A 6,128-nucleotide genomic window follows, 5' to 3' on the forward strand; every position below is an offset into this window, starting at 1 on the left:
CAAGAATGCAAAAGAAGGTTACCAGGCAGCTGGGAAAGCAAGGGGAGCAGGTGAACCAGGCTTGGGAAATCCCAGCCAAGGTGAGACAGTCGTGAGGACACTGCGGGGGTAGGGGAAGCTGCTCTCCAGACATGCACAAAGCTGCTGCCACTGGGCTCTGACCCTTGGTGGCTTTCTGATCGCTGTCCGTCCCCTGCATCTTTGCTTCACTCTTATTGGTTCAGAGCCTCAGCACAAGTATCCCAGGAGCTGAGCTGGGTCAGACACCTAAGAGCCAGGGTGAGGGGAGTGGAGGTGATGGTAGGATGTAGAGATAAGGTACCCAAGAACAACCAAGAACTACAGAGGAGAATCTGTCCCTTTGTGTCCTCTCTAGATAGGACAGTGTTTGAATGCTGGGTAATTAAAAAAAAAAAGTGAGAAAGGTTTATGGCCAGCAGGAAAGTTCTGAATTGGCCTATGGCCAACTGCCCAGCCTTCACACCTTCCTGGAGTCTGCACCTGTGCTCTGCCTGCTTTCTTCATTCCCTGAGAGAGGAGAGAAGATGGACCGAGCGAGACCACAGGGTCAAAAGATTTCCCCCTTCTGTTCATCTCTGTCACTAGCAGGGCATCCCTGAAGACCCTGAGTGTCTTCTATATGCTTACTATTGTTTTCTTGTGATAAGGCCACGTTACATAAAAGTCACCATTTTGGCCATTTTAGAGTGTGTTATTCAGTGCCATTTAGTAGACTCACTGTGTCTTGTGACCATTGCCACTGTGCCATTCCAGAATGCTTCTGTCACCCTAAAACAAAACCTGCACCCCGAAGCACTCGCTTGCTGCTGGAGCTCCTGGAAGCAAGTCTTCTGCATTCTGTCTCTATCGATCGGCCTGTTCTAGAAATGTCACACAAATGCAACAGGACACGAAACTGCCTTACCATCGTGTCCCCTCCCTCACCCGTCTCTTCTCCATCTGGCATCTCACACCGCAAAGGTCAGTTCCTAGGCCCTTCCCTGAGGCTCACAGGTGGGAGGGGAGGCGGTGAAGCCAACAGGAGACTAAGGAAATCCCCGACAGGGAAGGGAATGACTCAGTCAGTAAAGTGCTTGCCTTGCAAACACGAGGAACCCAGTTAGATCCCCAGAACTCAAGTTAAGAAACATTGTAGTGTGCACTCCTGGCCCCGAGGAGGTGGAGAGGGGCTGATCCCTCAGGGCTTAGCCAGCGAGAGAAAAGGCAGATGGCACCTGAGGGATGACACCCAAGGTTGTCTGTCCTCCAGCCCAACACACATGTGCAAACACCCTCCCTTCCAAAAGAATCCCTGGACAGAGGACTAACTGGGGGTCTGATTAATCACAGAGCAGGAGGTGGCTTGTGGGAAATTCCAAGTGAGTTTTACCAGAATGGCGGTAGGTCAGGATGGATGGGAACAACATCAAAACACGTTCAGGCTGTACCACTGGCCTCTGCATGCCCTGCCTTCTCCATTCTGTCCTCCAGCGTGGAGGGAGGACACTGAGGAAGTACCTGGTCTTCTGAGGCTCAGGCAGTGAGCAGGTGCACCATAGGACTTTCCTTTCCCTGCGGTCTCCCAACAGCTTAACCAGAAAGAACACAGGTTGGGGGCTGTGCCAGCAGTCAAGACAGTAATATTAGCCAGGGTGACAGGACATTGCAGAGACCCTGGAGTACAATAGCTTAAAGAAGCTGTAGGTGTGGGCTGGAGAGATGGCTCAGCATTTAAGACTACTTGTTGTTGCTCCTGGGGAGGATCCAGGTTTGATTCCAGCACTTATATGGTGCCTTCTATCTTCCATACCACCAACTCCAAGGGATCCAATAACCTCTTCTGACCTCTGTGGGCACCAGACATTCACGTGGTGAACATACATGTACACAGGCAAAACAGTCATACACGTACAACAAACAAATAATTAAGAAACTCTGCCAGGTACTTGTTTCTCATTGGACAGTTCCCTGGAGTGAGTCGGGCTGGCAGGCATCTCTGCCCGCCACTGTTACCCAGGCTTCAAAGCCGACAGAGTCAGTCTCTTTATCTTCACTAGAAGGTCTCTGAGGGGTTGCCTGGGAGGCTCAGCTGGTGGGCTATGAAGTGGTCCTGTACCAGGCAAGGCTGAGCTCACCAGAGGGAGGCTGCATCACTTCTGCAGCTACAGCCAGTCTCCTCCAGGGCAGCTCTCCTCTGACATTCAGGCATGGAAGGTCTCAGGTGGGGGTCCTTGAGTTCTGACACCACCTCCCTGGCCCTAGTGGATATCAGCAACTCAGTGTCTAGGGATAGCCCTCGCAGGGATCTCTGCAATGTCCTCGACCAGCACCCAGATGTGTAGGGACAATGGTCTGGCTGAGGTACTTGGTAGAGAAAAAGGTAAATTTAGAGAAAATGGTGAAGGAGGAAAGCCATGATTATTAGCTCTGGACTCATGGCAAGTGACTGGAAACCATTGCCACCATACTTCCCTATCTACACACTCCTTTATGTCTGCTTTATAGGAAGAATACTGCTGGTAGCCAACTTTGACATTTAGGTTCCAGCTCGGCCACCTGAAATGGCACTGTGCTTGGGATGCTTGCATCTGCCTGAGCATGGGGTAAGGTTTTCACCTTAAACAAAAACAAAGCTGGAAGCCAAAGGCGTATAGAGTGGGCTGGACTGACCACGCAGGGTCAGCTCCTGTACTGATCTTTTCCTCCTCTGCTCATGCTTTTTCTGGGCAGCTGACCCCATCGACTCAGCCATTTGGACTTTCGTGAGGGTGAACTTTCCATTCATATCAGCCAACCACAGGCTGAGGCTGGGTTTTGCTCATCTCTTCTTCCTCTGGGAGGGGATGGATCTACACTGTTGCTGGTTACTCAGGGCCTTGTCTCTCCTGCCCAGGCCTCTGTAAGCGGTCTGTCATTGAAGTTTCTTCATTTGGGTCATATGGGGGCAAACTGTTCCCTATGGGACCAGATCTTCCCCACCCCGAACTCCTGAACAACTCCAGCAAAGGGGCACTGAGTGTCCCACTTGTTGCAGAGCGTGAAGACCGTCTTTGGCATCCAATGACTCAAAACTGGGCTGAGGACCTGCCATTTCCAGGAATCATGTGAGGCCAGAACAGAGGACAGGAACCAGCTCTGTGCTCCTGTTTCTCTATTTCAAGGAAAGCAACCAGCAGTCATTCCACCTTCCCTCTTCCTGAGGTTCGCTGTGCCTCAGAACATGACCCAGGTGTCACTGCACAGCACCTCTCAGGACCCCCCCCCCATGCTTCAGACATGGACACCAATAATGACTGCATGTCCACATGCATTATTTTAGCAGGGCTGGAATCCAGGGGGCAGGAGTGAGAAACTAGTGTGGTTTGTCAGACAATTTATACCAACCTCAGGCTTCCGTGGAACTTAATCCCTTTAATTAAGTGACTGTTGGCCGCTAAATAACCATCCACAGTCTCTTTCCTCTGTGTCCTGTTGATATTGATAAACTAACGTGTGCTCTGGAGTTACTGGCTAATACGTTATCACTTCTAGTCTCTGAAGGTGGCCAGTGCTGGGAGCGCAGATGTGAAAGGATGCTGGCCAGGTTAAGTGTAGGGTTCAGAGCTCAGATCTCATGGCTTGGGCCAAACAGTTTGAGTGGAAGGGGTCAGAATCCAAGTAAAAGCTCCAAAGCCTTGACTCAGTTTCCTGTTGGACATTCTACTAACTCACATGGAAGGGAAAAGGAATAAAATGACTTTAACAAGATACAGAACCAGACTAGGTGCCTAGCAAGGATGAGCGGATAAAGAAAAGGTAGTGTGTATACACTATGGAGTTTAACTTAGCATAAAGAAAGATGCAATTATGGCATTTGCAAGAAAGGGGATGGACCTGGAGATCATGACGTTAAGTGAACTAAGTCAGACTCATAAAGCCAAATATCACATTTCTCTCATTAGTTAATATGTTCATACTTTCTGTATATGCAACATGAAGGTAGAAAGGAGACTTTGTGGAGGGAAGAAAGTGTCTAGGAGTCAGGGGGCAATAAGGGAAGACAATGGGGAGACAAACACTGCAACATTGCATGCTGTCTCTGTGTGGACTCTAGATTCAAATCTATCTATCTATCTATCTATCTATCTATCTATCTATCTATCTATCCATCCATCCATCTATTATCTATCTATCTGTTTATCTATCTAATCTATCATCTATCTCTGATTATTATCTATCTATAGATAATAGATGATAGACACATCTACTTTCTACCAAGTCTATAATGTCTTTTTATTATCTGTCTTTTTTATCTATCTCTTCTATCTGTCTGTCTATCTATCTATCTGACCTGAAGTCATAAGAGGGACCATTCAAGGGTAGAATGCAGAGCAAGAGAGAAGAAGGGAGACAAGGCAGGATAATGGGGGGCAAATATCCAAAGTACAATGACATATATATATATATATATATATATATATATATATATATATATATATCTGAAAATAGCATAACAAAGCCCTAAAACTATAAAATTAAAAAGCAATAATTAAAAAATTGCTTTTTAAGATTGAGACTGGGAAGATGGCTCTGGGGTTAAGAGCACTTATTGCTCTTGTAGAAGACCTAGGTTTGATTCCTAGCACCCACATAGTGGTTCACAACCAACTGTAACTCTAGTTCCAGGGAAACTGATGCCCTCTTCTGACCTCTGCAGGCACACACATGGCACACACAAATACATACAGGCAAAACACTCATACACATAAAATAAAATAAATCTTAAAAGTTTTTAAATGGCTTTAAGACAGTCAGACCCAATTCCTGAAATTTGAGATGAGGTGAATAACAGCAAAATCATGTGGGTCATGGGCTCAGTTCCCAGCACCCACGTAGCAGCTTGCAACTGTCTGTAACTTCAAGGGCTCCAGCCACACATGGTGCACATATACACATCTAGTTAAACACTCATATGCATAAAAATAAAAATAAATAAATCTAAAAAAAAACTATATGAGGGAGGGCTAAAGAGATGGCTCCATAGTTAAGAGTACTGCTGTTCTTACAGAAGACTGGTTCAGTTTAATTCCCAGCACCCACATGGCGGTTCACAACTGCCTGCAACTCTAGTTCCAAGGGATCCGACACTGTTTTCTGGTCTCTGAGGGCTGCTGTACACACATGATATCCATGAACCCGCTCTCTCTCTCTCCCTTCCTCTTTTTCCTTCCCCCACCTCTCTCTCTCTCTCTCTCTCTCTCTCTCTCTCTCTCTCTCTCTCTCTCTCTCTCTCTCTCTCACACACACACACACACACACACCACACTCTCTCACACACAAACTCTCTCTCTCTCTCTCTCTCTCTCACACACACACACACACACACACCACACTCTCTCACACACAAACTCTCTCTCTCTCTCTCTCTCTCTCTCTCTCTCTCTCTCTCTCACACACACACACACACACACACACACACACACACACACACAAATAATTAATTAAAGAAAAACTGCATGGGTTAGAATAAAGATGAATGTTCAAATAAATTCTGCAGTTCTAGTGAAAGGAGAGTAGAGCCATGGATATCAGGAAGACCAACAAGAAATGTTTGAGGGCAACAACTTGCCCCAGGTCAAGCATCTGGTGACAGAGGAGGGAGCTTAGAAGGCAGCTCTCTTCAGTGAGAATTTGCATACGGGCCAGTTGAGGTTCCTGTTCACACAGACACCTCTGTTCTGCTTATTCTCTATTTAGATGAAGAAAGATGAACAAAGTGCCCTTGAACTTTTTCACAGTCATGAAGAGCATTGTCTGAATTACTGAACTGTGTTTGATCTAACATCCTATGACAAATGGATATGTACTAAGAGTGCTAGCTTCCACTAACTAAAAGCTAAGAAAGTTACCAGACAGCATCTGACGCCTCTAACAGAGATGGCTCCATTTTCTTGTAACTGCCTACCTGGTGTACCTACCAACATATTGTAAGTGTCTTGATTTATGACTTTCTTTTCTTCTGTTCCTATAAAAACCTCATCGAACTCTTAGCACTTTGGATATGGTAACTGGGTGGCTTGAACCTGTGCTCCTGGGCCATGGTCACTTATATTTGACCCTAGAATAAACTATCTCTAGTTCCCTTTGAG

This window comes from Peromyscus leucopus, chromosome 2, assembly GCF_004664715.2.
Source record: "Peromyscus leucopus breed LL Stock chromosome 2, UCI_PerLeu_2.1, whole genome shotgun sequence".
Classification (NCBI taxonomy): domain Eukaryota; kingdom Metazoa; phylum Chordata; class Mammalia; order Rodentia; family Cricetidae; genus Peromyscus; species Peromyscus leucopus.